The sequence below is a fragment of the Falco biarmicus genome, unplaced genomic scaffold (genome assembly GCF_023638135.1).
Source record: "Falco biarmicus isolate bFalBia1 unplaced genomic scaffold, bFalBia1.pri scaffold_27, whole genome shotgun sequence".
NCBI classification, from domain to species: domain Eukaryota; kingdom Metazoa; phylum Chordata; class Aves; order Falconiformes; family Falconidae; genus Falco; species Falco biarmicus.
Genome location: NW_026611833.1, coordinates 1,852,923 through 1,869,327, shown reverse-complemented (window position 1 = coordinate 1,869,327; position 16,405 = coordinate 1,852,923).

Genomic DNA, 16,405 nt, shown 5'->3' with positions numbered 1-16,405 from the left:
CCCCGGTGGAGCTGTGCATGGGGTGTGTTTGGAACATTTTGTTACCAGCCGAGTCCAAAATACAGCCGTTCCCCATCTCAGCCCAGAAAGCAGGTAGAAAAACTTTTGTGGTGCCTTTCAGCTGCCTACCGGGGTACTGTAAAAACTACCAACAGAACTCGTTTCTGGCACCTTCCCCGGTGGAGTTGTGCATGGGGTGTGTTTGGAACATTTTGTCAGCAGCCGAGTCCAAAATTCAGCCGTTCCCCATCTCAGCCCAGAAAGCAGGTACAACAAGTTTTCTGGTGCCTTTCAGCTGCCTACCGGGGTAGTGTAAAAACTACCAAGAGAACTCGTTTCTGGCACCTTCCCCGGTGGAGTTGTGCATGGGGTGTGTTTGGAACATTTTGTCACCAGCCGAGTCCAAAATTCAGCCGTTCCCCATCTCAGCCCAGAAAGCAGGTACAACAAGTTTTGCGGTGCCTTTCAGCTGCCTACCGGGGTACTGTAAAAACTACCAACAGAACTCGTTTCTGGCACCTTCCCCGGTGGAGTTGTGCATGGGGTGTGTTTGGAACATTTTGTCAGCAGCCGAGTCCAAAATTCAGCTGTTCCCCATCTCAGCCCAGAAAGCAGGTAGAAAAACTTTTGTGGTGCCTTTCAGCTGCCTACCGGGGTAGTGTAAAAACTACCAACAGAACTCGTTTCTGGCACCTTCCCCGGAGGAGTTGTGCATGGGGTGTGTTTGGAACATTTTGTCACCAGCCGAGGCCAAAATTCAGCCGTTCCCCATCTCAGCCCAGAAAGCAGGTACAACAAGTTTTGTGGTGCCTTTCAGCTGCCTACCGGGGTAGTGTAAAAACTACCAACAGAACTCATTTCTGGCACCTTTGCCGGTGGAGCTGTGCATGGGGTGTGTTTGGAACATTTTGTCAGCAGCCGAGTCCAAAATTCAGCTATTCCCCATCTCAGCCCAGAAAGCAGGTAGAACAAGTTTTGTGGTGCCTTTCAGCTGCCTACCGGGGTAGTGTAAAAACTACCAACAGAACTCGTTTCTGGCACCTTCCCCGGTGGAGCTGTGCATGGGGTGTGTTTGGAACATTTTGTCACCAGCCGAGTCCAAAATTCAGCCGTTCCCCATCTCAGCCCAGAAAGCAGGTACAACAAGTTTTGCGGTGCCTTTCAGCTGCCTACCGGGGTAGTGTAAAAACTACCAACAGAACTCGTTTCTGGCACCTTCCCCGGTGGAGGTGTGCATGGGGTGTGTTTGGAACATTTTTTCACCAGCCGAGTCCAAAATTCAGCCGTTCCCCATCTCAGCCCAGAAAGCAGGTAGAAAAACTTTTGTGGTGCCTTTCAGCTACCTACCGGGGTAGTGTAAAAACTACCAACAGAACTCGTTTCTGGCACCTTCCCCGGTGGAGTTGTGCATGGGGTGTGTTTGGAACATTTTGTCACCAGCCGAGTCCAAAACTCAGCTGTTCCCCATCTCAGCCCAGAAAGCAGGTAGAAAAACTTTTGTGGTGCCTTTCAGCTGCCTACCGGGGTAGTGTAAAAACTACCAACAGAACTCGTTTCTGGCACCTTCCCCGGTGGAGGTGTGCATGGGGTGTGTTTGGAACATTTTTTCACCAGCCGAGTCCAAAATTCAGCCGTTCCCCATCTCAGCCCAGAAAGCAGGTAGAACAAGTTTAGTGGTGCCTTTCAGCTGCCTACCGGGGTAGTGTAAAAACTACCAACAGAACTCATTTCTGGCACCTTTGCCGGTGGAGCTGTGCATGGGGTGTGTTTGGAACATTTTGTCACCAGCCGAGTCCAAAATTCAGCTGTTCCCCATCTCAGCCCAGAAAGCAGGTAGAACAAGTTTTCTGGTGCCTTTCAGCTGCCTACCGGGGTAGTGTAAAAACTACCAACAGAACTCGTTTCTGGCACCTTCCCCGGTGGAGCTGTGCATGGGGTGTGTTTGGAACATTTTGTTACCAGCCGAGTCCAAAATACAGCCGTTCCCCATCTCAGCCCAGAAAGCAGGTAGAAAAACTTTTGTGGTGCCTTTCAGCTGCCTACCGGGGTACTGTAAAAACTACCAACAGAACTCGTTTCTGGCACCTTCCCCGGTGGAGTTGTGCATGGGGTGTGTTTGGAACATTTTGTCAGCAGCCGAGTCCAAAATTCAGCCGTTCCCCATCTCAGCCCAGAAAGCAGGTACAACAAGTTTTGCGGTGCCTTTCAGCTGCCTACCGGGGTACTGTAAAAACTACCAACAGAACTCGTTTCTGGCACCTTCCCCGGTGGAGTTGTGCATGGGGTGTGTTTGGAACATTTTGTCAGCAGCCGAGTCCAAAATTCAGCCGTTCCCCATCTCAGCCCAGAAAGCAGGTAGAAAAACTTTTGTGGTGCCTTTCAGCTGCCTACTGGGGTACTGTAAAAACTACCAACAGAACTCGTTTCTGGCACCTTCCCCGGTGGAGTTGTGCATGGGGTGTGTTTGGAACATTTTGTCACCAGCCGAGTCCAAAATTCAGCGATTCGCCATCTCAGCCCAGAAAGCAGGTAGAACAAGTTTTCTGGTGCCTTTCAGCTGCCTACCGGGGTAGTGTAAAAACTACCAACAGAACTCGTTTCTGCCACCTTCCCCGGTGGAGTTGTGCATGGGGTGTGTTTGGAACATTTTTTTACCAGCCGAGTCCAAAATTCAGCCGTTCCTCATCTCAGCCCAGAAAGCAGGTATGAACAAGTTTTGTGGTGCCTTTCAGCTGCCTACCGGGGTAGTGTAAAAACTACCAACAGAACTCGTTTCTGGCACCTTCCTCGGTGGAGTTGTGCATGGGGTGTGTTTGGAACATTTTGTCAGCAGCCGAGTCCAAAACTCAGCTGTTCCCCATCTCAGCCCAGAAAGCAGGTAGAAAAACTTTTGTGGTGCCTTTCAGCTGCCTACCGGGGTAGTGTAAAAACTACCAACAGAACTCGTTTCTGGCACCTTCCCCGGTGGAGTTGTGCATGGGGTGTGTTTGGAACATTTTTTCACCAGCCGAGTCCAAAATTCAGCCGTTCCCCATCTCAGCCCAGAAAGCAGGTAGAACAAGTTTTGTGGTGCCTTTCAGCTGCCTACCGGGGTAGTGTAAAAACTACCAACAGAACTCATTTCTGGCACCTTTGCCGGTGGAGCTGTGCATGGGGTGTGTTTGGAACATTTTGTCACCAGCCGAGTCCAAAATTCAGCTGTTCCCCATCTCAGCCCAGAAAGCAGGTAGAACAAGTTTTCTGGTGCCTTTCAGCTGCCTACCGGGGTAGTGTAAAAACTACCAACAGAACTCGTTTCTGGCACCTTCCCCGGTGGAGCTGTGCATGGGGTGTGTTTGGAACATTTTGTTACCAGCCGAGTCCAAAACTCAGCCGTTCCCCATCTCAGCCCAGAAAGCAGGTAGAAAAACTTTTGTGGTGCCTTTCAGCTGCCTACCGGGGTACTGTAAAAACTACCCACAGAACTCGTTTCTGGCACCTTCCCCGGTGGAGTTGTGCATGGGGTGTGTTTGGAACATTTTGTCAGCAGCCGAGTCCAAAATTCAGCCGTTCCCCATCTCAGCCCAGAAAGCAGGTACAACAAGTTTTGCGGTGCCTTTCAGCTGCCTACCGGGGTACTGTAAAAACTACCAACAGAACTCGTTTCTGGCACCTTCCCCGGTGGAGTTGTGCATGGGGTGTGTTTGGAACATTTTGTCAGCAGCCGAGTCCAAAATTCAGCCGTTCCCCATCTCAGCCCAGAAAGCAGGTAGAAAAACTTTTGTGGTGCCTTTCAGCTGCCTACTGGGGTACTGTAAAAACTACCAACAGAACTCGTTTCTGGCACCTTCCCCGGTGGAGTTGTGCATGGGGTGTGTTTGGAACATTTTGTCACCAGCCGAGTCCAAAATTCAGCGATTCGCCATCTCAGCCCAGAAAGCAGGTAGAACAAGTTTTCTGGTGCCTTTCAGCTGCCTACCGGGGTAGTGTAAAAACTACCAACAGAACTCGTTTCTGCCACCTTCCCCGGTGGAGTTGTGCATGGGGTGTGTTTGGAACATTTTGTTACCAGCCGAGTCCAAAATTCAGCCGTTCCTCATCTCAGCCCAGAAAGCAGGTAGAACAAGTTTTGTGGTGCCTTTCAGCTGCCTACCGGGGTAGTGTAAAAACTACCAACAGAACTCGTTTCTGGCACCTTCCTCGGTGGAGTTGTGCATGGGGTGTGTTTGGAACATTTTGTCAGCAGCCGAGTCCAAAACTCAGCTGTTCCCCATCTCAGCCCAGAAAGCAGGTAGAAAAACTTTTGTGGTGCCTTTCAGCTGCCTACCGGGGTAGTGTAAAAACTACCAACAGAACTCGTTTCTGGCACCTTCCCCGGTGGAGTTGTGCATGGGGTGTGTTTGGAACATTTTTTCACCAGCCGAGTCCAAAATTCAGCCGTTCCCCATCTCAGCCCAGAAAGCAGGTAGAACAAGTTTTGTGGTGCCTTTCAGCTGCCTACCGGGGTAGTGTAAAAACTACCAACAGAACTCGTTTCTGGCACCTTCCTCGGTGGAGTTGTGCATGGGGTGTGTTTGGAACATTTTGTCACCAGCCGAGTCCAAAATTCAGCTGTTCCCCATCTCAGCCCAGATAGCAGGTAGAAAAACTTTTGTGGTACCTTTCAGCTGCCTACCGGGGTAGTGTAAAAACTACCAACAGAACTCGTTTCTGGCACCTTCCCCGGTGGAGCTGTGCATGGGGTGTGTTTGGAACATTTTGTTACCAGCCGAGTCCAAAATACAGCCGTTCCCCATCTCAGCCCAGAAAGCAGGTAGAACAAGTTTTCTGGTGCCTTTCAGCTGCCTACCGGGGTAGTGTAAAAACTACCAAGAGAACTCGTTTCTGGCACCTTCCCCGGTGGAGTTGTGCATGGGGTGTGTTTGGAACATTTTGTCACCAGCCGAGTCCAAAATTCAGCCGTTCCCCATCTCAGCCCAGAAAGCAGGTACAACAAGTTTTGCGGTGCCTTTCAGCTGCCTACCGGGGTACTGTAAAAACTACCAACAGAACTCGTTTCTGGCACCTTCCCCGGTGGAGTTGTGCATGGGGTGTGTTTGGAACATTTTGTCAGCAGCCGAGTCCAAAATTCAGCTGTTCCCCATCTCAGCCCAGAAAGCAGGTAGAAAAACTTTTGTGGTGCCTTTCAGCTGCCTACCGGGGTAGTGTAAAAACTACCAACAGAACTCGTTTCTGGCACCTTCCCCGGAGGAGTTGTGCATGGGGTGTGTTTGGAACATTTTGTCACCAGCCGAGGCCAAAATTCAGCCGTTCCCCATCTCAGCCCAGAAAGCAGGTACAACAAGTTTTGTGGTGCCTTTCAGCTGCCTACCGGGGTAGTGTAAAAACTACCAACAGAACTCATTTCTGGCACCTTTGCCGGTGGAGCTGTGCATGGGGTGTGTTTGGAACATTTTGTCAGCAGCCGAGTCCAAAATTCAGCTATTCCCCATCTCAGCCCAGAAAGCAGGTAGAACAAGTTTTGTGGTGCCTTTCAGCTGCCTACCGGGGTAGTGTAAAAACTACCAACAGAACTCGTTTCTGGCACCTTCCCCGGTGGAGCTGTGCATGGGGTGTGTTTGGAACATTTTGTTACCAGCCGAGTCCAAAATTCAGCCGTTCCCCATCTCAGCCCAGAAAGCAGGTACAACAAGTTTTGCGGTGCCTTTCAGCTGCCTACCGGGGTAGTGTAAAAACTACCAACAGAACTCGTTTCTGGCACCTTCCCCGGTGGAGTTGTGCATGGGGTGTGTTTGGAACATTTTGTCAGCAGCCGAGTCCAAAATTCAGCTGATCCCCATCTCAGCCCAGAAAGCAGGTAGAAAAACTTTTGTGGTGCCTTTCAGCTGCCTACTGGGGTACTGTAAAAACTACCAACAGAACTCGTTTCTGGCACCTTCCCCGGTGGAGTTGTGCATGGGGTGTGTTTGGAACATTTTGTCACCAGCCGAGTCCAAAACTCAGCCGTTCCCCATCTCAGCCCAGAAAGCAGGTAGAACAAGTTTTGTGGTGCCTTTCAGCTGCCTACCGGGGTAGTGTAAAAACTACCAACAGAACTCGTTTCTGGCACCTTCCCCGGTGGAGTTGTGCATGGGGTGTGTTTGGAACATTTTGTCAGCAGCCGAGTCCAAAATTCAGCCGTTCCCCATCTCAGCCCAGAAAGCAGGTACAACAAGTTTTGTGGTGCCTTTCAGCTGCCTACCGGGGTAGTGTAAAAACTACCAACAGAACTCGTTTCTGGCACCTTCCTCGGTGGAGTTGTGCATGGGGTGTGTTTGGAACATTTTGTCACCAACCGAGTCCAAAATTCAGCTGTTCCCCATCTCAGCCCAGAAAGCAGGTAGAAAAACTTTTGTGGTGCCTTTCAGCTGCCTACCGCGGTAGTGTAAAAACTACCAACAGAACTCGTTTCTGGCACCTTCCCCGGTGGAGTTGTGCATGGGGTGTGTTTGGAACATTTTGTCAGCAGCCGAGTCCAAAATTCAGCCGTTCCCCATGTCAGCCCAGAAAGCAGGTACAACAAGTTTTGCGGTGCCTTTCAGCTGCCTACCGGGGTACTGTAAAAACTACCAACAGAACTCGTTTCTGGCACCTTCCCCGGTGGAGTTGTGCATGGGGTGTGTTTGGAATATTTTGTCACCAGCCGAGTCCAAAATTCAGCGATTCTCCTTCTCAGCCCAGAAAGCAGGTAGAACAAGTTTTGTGGTGCCTTTCAGCTGCCTACCGGGGTAGTGTAAAAACTACCAACAGAACTCGTTTCTGGCACTTTTGCCAGTGAAGGTGTGCATGGGGTGTGTTTGGAACATTTTGTCAGCAGCCGAGTCCAAAACTCAGCTGTTCCCCATCTCAGCCCAGAAAGCAGGTAGAAAAACTTTTGTGGTGCCTTTCAGCTGCCTACCGGGGTAGTGTAAAAACTACCAACAGAACTCGTTTCTGGCACCTTCCCCGGTGGAGTTGTGCATGGGGTGTGTTTGGAACATTTTTTCACCAGCCGAGTCCAAAATTCAGCCGTTCCCCATCTCAGCCCAGAAAGCAGGTAGAACAAGTTTTGTGGTGCCTTTCAGCTGCCTACCGGGGTAGTGTAAAAACTACCAACAGAACTCGTTTCTGGCACCTTCCTCGGTGGAGTTGTGCATGGGGTGTGTTTGGAACATTTTGTCACCAGCCGAGTCCAAAATTCAGCTGTTCCCCATCTCAGCCCAGATAGCAGGTAGAAAAACTTTTGTGGTACCTTTCAGCTGCCTACCGGGGTAGTGTAAAAACTACCAACAGAACTCGTTTCTGGCACCTTTGCCAGTGGAGCTGTGCATGGGGTGTGTTTGGAACATTTTGTTACCAGCCGAGTCCAAAATACAGCCGTTCCCCATCTCAGCCCAGAAAGCAGGTAGAACAAGTTTTCTGGTGCCTTTCAGCTGCCTACCGGGGTAGTGTAAAAACTACCAAGAGAACTCGTTTCTGGCACCTTCCCCGGTGGAGTTGTGCATGGGGTGTGTTTGGAACATTTTGTCACCGGCCGACTCCAAAATTCAGCCGTTCCCCATGTCAGCCCAGAAAGCAGGTACAACAAGTTTTGCGGTGCCTTTCAGCTGCCTACCGGGGTACTGTAAAAACTACCAACAGAACTCGTTTCTGGCACCTTCCCCGGTGGAGTTGTGCATGGGGTGTGTTTGGAACATTTTGTCAGCAGCCGAGTCCAAAATTCAGCTGTTCCCCATCTCAGCCCAGAAAGCAGGTAGAAAAACTTTTGTGGTGCCTTTCAGCTGCCTACCGGGGTAGTGTAAAAACTACCAACAGAACTCGTTTCTGGCACCTTCCCCGGAGGAGTTGTGCATGGGGTGTGTTTGGAACATTTTGTCACCAGCCGAGTCCAAAATTCAGCCGTTCCCCATGTCAGCCCAGAAAGCAGGTACAACAAGTTTTGCGGTGCCTTTCAGCTGCCTACCGGGGTAGTGTAAAAACTACCAACAGAACTCATTTCTGGCACCTTTGCCGGTGGAGCTGTGCATGGGGTGTGTTTGGAACATTTTGTCAGCAGCCGAGTCCAAAATTCAGCTATTCCCCATCTCAGCCCAGAAAGCAGGTAGAACAAGTTTTGTGGTGCCTTTCAGCTGCCTACCGGGGTAGTGTAAAAACTACCAACAGAACTCGTTTCTGGCACCTTCCCCGGTGGAGCTGTGCATGGGGTGTGTTTGGAACATTTTGTTACCAGCCGAGTCCAAAATTCAGCCGTTCCCCATCTCAGCCCAGAAAGCAGGTACAACAAGTTTTGCGGTGCCTTTCAGCTGCCTACCGGGGTAGTGTAAAAACTACCAACAGAACTCGTTTCTGGCACCTTCCCCGGTGGAGTTGTGCATGGGGTGTGTTTGGAACATTTTGTCAGCAGCCGAGTCCAAAATTCAGCTGATCCCCATCTCAGCCCAGAAAGCAGGTAGAAAAACTTTTGTGGTGCCTTTCAGCTGCCTACTGGGGTACTGTAAAAACTACCAACAGAACTCGTTTCTGGCACCTTCCCCGGTGGAGTTGTGCATGGGGTGTGTTTGGAACATTTTGTCACCAGCCGAGTCCAAAACTCAGCCGTTCCCCATCTCAGCCCAGAAAGCAGGTAGAACAAGTTTTGTGGTGCCTTTCAGCTGCCTACCGGGGTACTGTAAAAACTACCAACAGAACTCGTTTCTGGCACCTTCCCCGGTGGAGCTGTGCATGGGGTGTGTTTGGAACATTTTGTCAGCAGCCGAGTCCAAAATTCAGCCGTTCCCCATGTCAGCCCAGAAAGCAGGTACAACAAGTTTTGCGGTGCCTTTCAGCTGCCTACCGGGGTACTGTAAAAACTACCAACAGAACTCGTTTCTGGCACCTTCCCCGGTGGAGTTGTGCATGGGGTGTGTTTGGAACATTTTGTCAGCAGCCGAGTCCAAAATTCAGCTGTTCCCCATCTCAGCCCAGAAAGCAGGTAGAAAAACTTTTGTGGTGCCTTTCAGCTGCCTACCGGGGTAGTGTAAAAACTACCAACAGAACTCGTTTCTGGCACCTTCCCCGGAGGAGTTGTGCATGGGGTGTGTTTGGAACATTTTGTTACCAGCCGAGTCCAAAATTCAGCCGTTCCCCATCTCAGCCCAGAAAGCAGGTACAACAAGTTTTGCGGTGCCTTTCAGCTGCCTACCGGGGTAGTGTAAAAACTACCAACAGAACTCGTTTCTGGCACCTTCATCGGTGGAGTTGTGCATGGGGTGTGTTTGGAACATTTTGTCAGCAGCCGAGTCCAAAATTCAGCTGATCCCCATCTCAGCCCAGAAAGCAGGTAGAAAAACTTTTGTGGTGCCTTTCAGCTGCCTACTGGGGTACTGTAAAAACTACCAACAGAACTCGTTTCTGGCACCTTCCCCGGTGGAGTTGTGCATGGGGTGTGTTTGGAACATTTTGTCACCAGCCGAGTCCAAAACTCAGCCGTTCCCCATCTCAGCCCAGAAAGCAGGTAGAACAAGTTTTGTGGTGCCTTTCAGCTGCCTACCGGGGTAGTGTAAAAACTACCAACAGAACTCGTTTCTGGCACCTTCCCCGGTGGAGGTGTGCATGGGGTGTGTTTGGAACATTTTGTCAGCAGCCGAGTCCAAAATTCAGCCGTTCCCCATCTCAGCCCAGAAAGCAGGTACAACAAGTTTTGTGGTGCCTTTCAGCTGCCTACCGGGGTAGTGTAAAAACTACCAACAGAACTCGTTTCTGGCACCTTCCTCGGTGGAGTTGTGCATGGGGTGTGTTTGGAACATTTTGTCACCAACCGAGTCCAAAATTCAGCTGTTCCCCATCTCAGCCCAGAAAGCAGGTAGAAAAACTTTTGTGGTGCCTTTCAGCTGCCTACCGCGGTAGTGTAAAAACTACCAACAGAACTCGTTTCTGGCACCTTCCCCGGTGGAGTTGTGCATGGGGTGTGTTTGGAACATTTTGTCAGCAGCCGAGTCCAAAATTCAGCCGTTCCCCATGTCAGCCCAGAAAGCAGGTACAACAAGTTTTGCGGTGCCTTTCAGCTGCCTACCGGGGTACTGTAAAAACTACCAACAGAACTCGTTTCTGGCACCTTCCCCGGTGGAGTTGTGCATGGGGTGTGTTTGGAATATTTTGTCACCAGCCGAGTCCAAAATTCAGCGATTCTCCTTCTCAGCCCAGAAAGCAGGTAGAACAAGTTTTCTGGTGCCTTTCAGCTGCCTACCGGGGTAGTGTAAAAACTACCAACAGAACTCGTTTCTGGCACCTTCCCCGGTGGAGGTGTGCATGGGGTGTGTTTGGAAAATTTTTTCACCAGCCGAGTCCAAAATTCAGCTGTTCCCCATCTCAGCCCAGAAAGCAGGTAGAAAAACTTTTGTGGTACCTTTCAGCTGCCTACCGGGGTAGTGTAAAAACTACCAACAGAACTCGTTTCTGGCACCTTCCCCGGTGGAGGTGTGCATGGGGTGTGTTTGGAACATTTTTTCACCAGCCGAGTCCAAAATTCAGCCGTTCCCCATCTCAGCCCAGAAAGCAGGTAGAAAAACTTTTGTGGTGCCTTTCAGCTGCCTACCGGGGTAGTGTAAAAACTACCAACAGAACTCGTTTCTGGCACCTTCCTCGGTGGAGTTGTGCATGGGGTGTGTTTGGAACATTTTGTCACCAACCGAGTCCAAAATTCAGCTGTTCCCCATCTCAGCCCAGAAAGCAGGTAGAAAAACTTTTGTGGTGCCTTTCAGCTGCCTACCGGGGTAGTGTAAAAACTACCAACAGAACTCGTTTCTGGCACCTTCCTCGGTGGAGTTGTGCATGGGGTGTGTTTGGAACATTTTGTCAGCAGCCGAGTCCAAAACTCAGCTGTTCCCCATCTCAGCCCAGAAAGCAGGTAGAAAAACTTTTGTGGTGCCTTTCAGCTGCCTACCGGGGTACTGTAAAAACTACCAACAGAACTCGTTTCTGGCACCTTCCCCGGTGGAGGTGTGCATGGGGTGTGTTTGGAACATTTTTCACCAGCCGAGTCCAAAATTCAGCCGTTCCCCATCTCAGCCCAGAAAGCAGGTAGAACAAGTTTTGTGGTGCCTTTCAGCTGCCTACCGGGGTAGTGTAAAAACTACCAACAGAACTCATTTCTGGCACCTTTGCCGGTGGAGCTGTGCATGGGGTGTGTTTGGAACATTTTGTCACCAGCCGAGTCCAAAATTCAGCTGTTCCCCATCTCAGCCCAGAAAGCAGGTAGAACAAGTTTTCTGGTGCCTTTCAGCTGCCTACCGGGGTAGTGTAAAAACTACCAACAGAACTCGTTTCTGGCACCTTCCCCGGTGGAGCTGTGCATGGGGTGTGTTTGGAACATTTTGTTACCAGCCGAGTCCGAAATACAGCCGTTCCCCATCTCAGCCCAGAAAGCAGGTAGAAAAACTTTTGTGGTGCCTTTCAGCTGCCTACCGGGGTACTGTAAAAACTACCAACAGAACTCGTTTCTGGCACCTTCCCCGGTGGAGTTGTGCATGGGGTGTGTTTGGAACATTTTGTCACCAGCCGAGTCCAAAATTCAGCCGTTCCCCATCTCAGCCCAGAAAGCAGGTAGAAAAACTTTTGTGGTGCCTTTCAGCTGCCTACTGGGGTACTGTAAAAACTACCAACAGAACTCGTTTCTGGCACCTTCCCCGGTGGAGTTGTGCATGGGGTGTGTTTGGAACATTTTGTCACCAGCCGAGTCCAAAATTCAGCGATTCCCCATCTCAGCCCAGAAAGCAGGTAGAACAAGTTTTCTGGTGCCTTTCAGCTGCCTACCGGTGTAGTGTAAAAACTACCAAGAGAACTCGTTTCTGGCACCTTCCCCGGTGGAGTTGTGCATGGGGTGTGTTTGGAACATTTTGTTACCAGCCGAGTCCAAAATTCAGCCGTTCCTCATCTCAGCCCAGAAAGCAGGTAGAACAAGTTTTCTGGTGCCTTTCAGCTGCCTACCGGGGTAGTGTAAAAACTACCAACAGAACTCGTTTCTGGCACCTTCCTCGGTGGAGTTGTGCATGGGGTGTGTTTGGAACATTTTGTCAGCAGCCGAGTCCAAAACTCAGCTGTTCCCCATCTCAGCCCAGAAAGCAGGTAGAAAAACTTTTGTGGTGCCTTTCAGCTGCCTACCGGGGTAGTGTAAAAACTACCAACAGAACTCGTTTCTGGCACCTTCCCCGGTGGAGTTGTGCATGGGGTGTGTTTGGAACATTTTTTCACCAGCCGAGGCCAAAATTCAGCCGTTCCCCATCTCAGCCCAGAAAGCAGGTAGAACAAGTTTTGTGGTGCCTTTCAGCTGCCTACCGGGGGTAGTGTAAAAACTACCAACAGAACTCGTTTCTGGCACCTTCCTCGGTGGAGTTGTGCATGGGGTGTGTTTGGAACATTTTGTCACCAGCCGAGTCCAAAATTCAGCTGTTCCCCATCTCAGCCCAGATAGCAGGTAGAAAAACTTTTGTGGTACCTTTCAGCTGCCTACCGGGGTAGTGTAAAAACTACCAACAGAACTCGTTTCTGGCACCTTCCCCGGTGGAGCTGTGCATGGGGTGTGTTTGGAACATTTTGTTACCAGCCGAGTCCAAAATACAGCCGTTCCCCATCTCAGCCCAGAAAGCAGGTAGAACAAGTTTTCTGGTGCCTTTCAGCTGCCTACCGGGGTAGTGTAAAAACTACCAAGAGAACTCGTTTCTGGCACCTTCCCCGGTGGAGTTGTGCATGGGGTGTGTTTGGAACATTTTGTCACCAGCCGAGTCCAAAATTCAGCCGTTCCCCATGTCAGCCCAGAAAGCAGGTAGAACAAGTTTTGTGGTGCCTTTCAGCTGCCTACCGGGGTACTGTAAAAACTACCAACAGAACTCGTTTCTGGCACCTTCCCCGGTGGAGTTGTGCATGGGGTGTGTTTGGAACATTTTGTCACCAGCCGAGTCCAAAATTCAGCTGTTCCCCATCTCAGCCCAGAAAGCAGGTAGAAAAACTTTTGTGGTGCCTTTCAGCTGCCTACCGGGGTAGTGTAAAAACTACCAACAGAACTCGTTTCTGGCACCTTCCCCGGTGGAGCTGTGCATGGGGTGTGTTTGGAACATTTTGTTACCAGCCGAGTCCAAAATACAGCCGTTCCCCATCTCAGCCCAGAAAGCAGGTAGAACAAGTTTTGTGGTGCCTTTCAGCTGCCTACCGGGGTAGTGTAAAAACTACCAACAGAACTCGTTTCTGGCACCTTCCCCGGTGGAGTTGTGCATGGGGTGTGTTTGGAACATTTTTTCACCAGCCGAGTCCAAAATACAGCCGTTCCCCATCTCAGCCCAGAAAGCAGGTAGAACAAGTTTTCTTGTGCCTTTCTCCTGCCTACCGGGGTAGTGTAAAAACTACCAACAGAACTCGTTTCTGGCACCTTCCCCGGTGGGAGTGTGCATGGGGTGTGTTTGGAACATTTTGTCAGCAGCCGAGTCCAAAATTCAGCTGTTCCCCATCTCAGCCCAGAAAGCAGGTAGAAAAACTTTTGTGGTGCCTTTCAGCTGCCTACCGGGGTAGTGTAAAAACTACCAACAGAACTCGTTTCTGGCACCTTCCCCGGAGGAGTTGTGCATGGGGTGTGTTTGGAACATTTTGTCACCAGCCGAGGCCAAAATTCAGCCGTTCCCCATGTCAGCCCAGAAAGCAGGTACAACAAGTTTTGTGGTGCCTTTCAGCTGCCTACCGGGGTAGTGTAAAAACTACCAACAGAACTCGTTTCTGGCACCTTCCCCGGTGGAGTTGTGCATGGGGTGTGTTTGGAACATTTTTTCACCAGCCGAGTCCAAAATTCAGCCGTTCCCCATCTCAGCCCAGAAAGCAGGTAGAACAAGTTTTGTGGTGCCTTTCAGCTGCCTACCGGGGTAGTGTAAAAACTACCAACAGAACTCGTTTCTGGCACCTTCCCCGGTGGAGCTGTGCATGGGGTGTGTTTGGAACATTTTGTCACCAGCTGAGTCCAAAATTCAGCCGTTCCCCATCTCAGCCCAGAAAGCAGGTACAACAAGTTTTGCAGTGCCTTTCAGCTGCCTACCGGGGTAGTGTAAAAACTACCAACAGAACTCGTTTCTGGCACCTTCCCCGGTGGAGTTGTGCATGGGGTGTGTTTGGAACATTTTGTCACCAGCCGAGTCCAAAATTCAGCTGATCCCCATCTCAGCCCAGAAAGCAGGTAGAAAAACTTTTGTGGTGCCTTTCAGCTGCCTACTGGGGTACTGTAAAAACTACCAACAGAACTCGTTTCTGGCACCTTCCCCGGTGGAGTTGTGCATGGGGTGTGTTTGGAACATTTTGTCACCAGCCGAGTCCAAAACTCAGCCGTTCCCCATCTCAGCCCAGAAAGCAGGTAGAACAAGTTTTGTGGTGCCTTTCAGCTGCCTACCGGGGTAGTGTAAAAACTACCAACAGAACTCGTTTCTGGCACCTTCCCCGGTGGAGTTGTGCATGGGGTGTGTTTGGAACATTTTTTCACCAGCCGAGTCCAAAATTCAGCCGTTCCACATCTCAGCCCAGAAAGCAGGTACAACAAGTTTTGTGGTGCCTTTCAGCTGCCTACCGGGGTAGTGTAAAAACTACCAACAGAACTCGTTTCTGGCACCTTCCTCGGTGGAGTTGTGCATGGGGTGTGTTTGGAACATTTTGTCACCAACCGAGTCCAAAATTCAGCTGTTCCCCATCTCAGCCCAGAAAGCAGGTAGAAAAACTTTTGTGGTGCCTTTCAGCTGCCTACCGCGGTAGTGTAAAAACTACCAAGAGAACTCGTTTCTGGCACCTTCCCCGGTGGAGTTGTGCATGGGGTGTGTTTGGAACATTTTGTCAGCAGCCGAGTCCAAAATTCAGCCGTTCCCCATGTCAGCCCAGAAAGCAGGTACAACAAGTTTTGCGGTGCCTTTCAGCTGCCTACCGGGGTACTGTAAAAACTACGAACAGAACTCGTTTCTGGCACCTTCCCCGGTGGAGTTGTGCATGGGGTGTGTTTCGAATATTTTGTCACCAGCCGAGTCCAAAATTCAGCGATTCTCCTTCTCAGCCCAGAAAGCAGGTAGAACAAGTTTTCTGGTGCCTTTCAGCTGCCTACCGGGGTAGTGTAAAAACTACCAACAGAACTCGTTTCGGGCACCTTTGCCGGTGGAGTTGTGCATGGGGTGTGTTTGGAACATTTTTTCACCAGCCGAGTCCAAAATTCAGCTGTTCCCCATCTCAGCCCAGAAAGCAGGTAGAAAAACTTTTGTGGTACCTTTCAGCTGCCTACCGGGGTAGTGTAAAAACTACCAACAGAACTCGTTTCTGGCACCTTCCCCGGTGGAGGTGTGCATGGGGTGTGTTTGGAACATTTTTTCACCAGCCGAGTCCAAAATTCAGCCGTTCCCCATCTCAGCCCAGAAAGCAGGTACAACAAGTTTTGTGGTGCCTTTCAGCTGCCTACCGGGGTAGTGTAAAAACTACCAACAGAACTCGTTTCTGGCACCTTCCTCGGTGGAGTTGTGCATGGGGTGTGTTTGGAACATTTTGTCACCAACCGAGTCCAAAATTCAGCTGTTCCCCATCTCAGCCCAGAAAGCAGGTAGAAAAACTTTTGTGGTGCCTTTCAGCTGCCTACCGGGGTAGTGTAAAAACTACCAACAGAACTCGTTTCTGGCACCTTCCCCGGTGGAGTTGTGCATGGGGTGTGTTTGGAACATTTTGTCAGCAGCCGAGTCCAAAATTCAGCCGTTCCCCATGTCAGCCCAGAAAGCAGGTACAACAAGTTTTGCGGTGCCTTTCAGCTGCCTACCGGGGTACTGTAAAAACTACCAACAGAACTCGTTTCTGGCACCTTCCCCGGTGGAGTTGTGCATGGGGTGTGTTTGGAATATTTTGTCACCAGCCGAGTCCAAAATTCAGCGATTCTCCTTCTCAGCCCAGAAAGCAGGTAGAACAAGTTTTGTGGTGCCTTTCAGCTGCCTACCGGGGTAGTGTAAAAACTACCAACAGAACTCATTTCTGGCACCTTCCCCGGTGGAGGTGTGCATGGGGTGTGTTTGGAACATTTTTTCACCAGCCGAGTCCAAAATTCAGCTGTTCCCCATCTCAGCCCAGAAAGCAGGTAGAAAAACTTTTGTGGTACCTTTCAGCTGCCTACTGGGGTAGTGTAAAAACTACCAACAGAACTCGTTTCTGGCACCTTCCCCGGTGGAGCTGTGCATGGGGTGTGTTTGGAACATTTTTTCACCAGCCGAGTCCAAAATTCAGCCGTTCCCCATCTCAGCCCAGAAAGCAGGTACAACAAGTTTTGTGGTGCCTTTCAGCTGCCTACCGGGGTAGTGTAAAAACTACCAACAGAACTCGTTTCTGGCACCTTCCTCGGTGGAGTTGTGCATGGGGTGTGTTTGGAACATTTTGTCACCAA